Genomic DNA, 2,132 nt, shown 5'->3' on the forward strand with positions numbered 1-2,132 from the left:
TTCACTCATGAAGAAATTAGTGCTTATAAGGATGCATGCACTTCAATTAAGCTCAAATCTCACTATATGGCATGTAATAGCTCCCACAAGTCTCACTATGCTTCTCTAGCCCAATATATTGACATGACAAATATGAATATAAATGAAAGCAAACACATTATGGCAAAAACCTTATCAGACGACAGTGAGAAACCGTTGTGCGATATTGAGACCAACCGTTTTAGACTGAGCCGTTGTCTGATGAAAATTCAGATAACGGTGGAAGACAGTTGTCTGAGAAACACACAGACAACGAGTATGTGTTAAAATTGTTGTCTGATAGCTGCTGCTTTCAGACAACAGTGCTTGTTTTCAAGCTGTTGTATGTTAAGCTTATCAGACAACATACTTTTATTCTGTGAGTTGTCTGATTGATCTTCAAACTTCAGTTCTTGGACTATATATGTTGTATGATTTATCTTTGGACAACTTAGTTCAATTGCACTACTAGAATTTTGCTCTTAGACATCACAACAATTACATCGGTGAGGAATTCCCGTGATGTAAAAAAATGTCATTAACATCGATTCTTTAAATACCAATTTGTATGCATATAACTGACATCATTTTTTACTGTTGACTAATGTCTATATTTTGATTCCAAAATTTTTGAAAACGCGGAAAGACTTGAGTTAAAAAAATTTGTACACACGGGAACAAAATTTTCCCACTTTACTTCACTCTCTTTCTCTCGCCCTCCCCCGAAACCTTATCCCTCTCCTCCTCTCTCTCTCTCTATCTCCCCCCTCCCCCGCGTCCCAATCGAACCGGAACCACAAAACCCTAGAAAACGAATTCGCAGAGATTTCTTTATGGCTCATCTCAGAGGTGCAGCCTGGCGTTGACTCGTTGGAGGAAGGCGAAGAAGATGGTGGCTACGGTGAGCCCACTCCGATAGTTGGAGATCGTGACGGAGGAGAGAGAGTCCTCCAGATCCACTTTCTCTCTCCTCCACGAATATGAGTTTAGGGCTACGGTAAGCCCACTCTGGTGGTTGGAGATCGTGATGGAGGAGGGAGAGTCCTCCAGATCCACTTTCTCTCTCCTCCACGAATATGAGTTCTTGTTTCCTTTCTGTTCGGCACCCAACCTCCTTCTTGGTCTTCACAGAGAGAAAGATTGAAAGGATTGATTTTGAATCAAAGATTTAGGAATGGCTTCGAGAGTCGTTGATCAACAATAAGCCAGAGGTATTGCTTTCTGATTCTAATTGGGGGTTTTGTTATTCTTGATGATTATTCATCTAATTCGTGATACGAAATGTTCATAACTGGGTGACACATCATTGCTTTATAGAGAAATCTGGGTAATTGGTTTTGTATTTGTGCTTTTGTTTTCGTAATTTCTTCTAATTGCTGAGAATTTACTTTCTGATTGCTTTGATGTCTTCAGGTTCTCTAATCGTTTTTTTTCAGGTTTCATACTTCGTCCAGGTGAAAGGTGTTTTTGTTGGGTTTTTTTTTTTTTTTACTTGAAACTTATTTGATTATGTTGTTGATAGGTGGGATCTGATTTTTGTATAGTTTGTGCTTTAGGTTTTTGGCCTGATTTGATGTGAATTCGGAGGTTCTGCATATTGAAGAAGTTAGCAAAGCAAAGAAAAGAGTTCGGGTTTGGTTGCTCTTAACTGTATGGAGCTTTGAAATTTCACTTGGTTTTTGAAGAAAGTCCAGCAACTACAGTCAAGGTATGTGAAAGTTTAGAAAGCATGTGCTACTGAGCTTAGTTGGCTTACTTAAAAGTTTAGAAAGCATTGTGCAATCCTTATAAGTCCAAGGAAGCAGTCTCTTACTTACAAGCAGTGTGGATTTGATGGATTGAGTGTTTAGCTCTCATTCACCTAACAGTCACAAATCCCTTTCTTTTAATTTTGAGTCTTCAAATTGGGAAGAGAAATGAAAAGGTAAAAAGTAGGGGGTAAAACACAAACAAATCCCCCAAGTGAATGGAGACGTAGTAGTTTTAACATCAAAGAGGAAAAGGAAGGAGAAGAATAATGGTCATTCTGGGCAAACAGGTAGTTGTTGATGAGTTTTGTTAAAGATTTGGGCTTTGCAAATGTGGTTTGTGTTTTCATGCATTTTGTGAATGTG

At 38.6% G+C, this 2,132-nt stretch overlaps 1 long non-coding RNA gene across 1 annotated transcript; it reads left to right on the top strand.

Moving 5' to 3' along the window:
• The first annotated feature begins 1,076 nt into the window (after positions 1 to 1,076).
• On the top strand, positions 1,077 to 1,638 carry LOC121049576. Its single transcript, XR_005800779.1, has 3 exons — positions 1,077 to 1,229; positions 1,432 to 1,472; positions 1,575 to 1,638. It is a non-coding gene; the product is annotated as an uncharacterized LOC121049576 (long non-coding RNA).
• The last annotated feature ends 494 nt before the right edge of the window (positions 1,639 to 2,132 follow it).

This window comes from Rosa chinensis, chromosome 5 (assembly GCF_002994745.2).
Source record: "Rosa chinensis cultivar Old Blush chromosome 5, RchiOBHm-V2, whole genome shotgun sequence".
NCBI classification, from domain to species: domain Eukaryota; kingdom Viridiplantae; phylum Streptophyta; class Magnoliopsida; order Rosales; family Rosaceae; genus Rosa; species Rosa chinensis.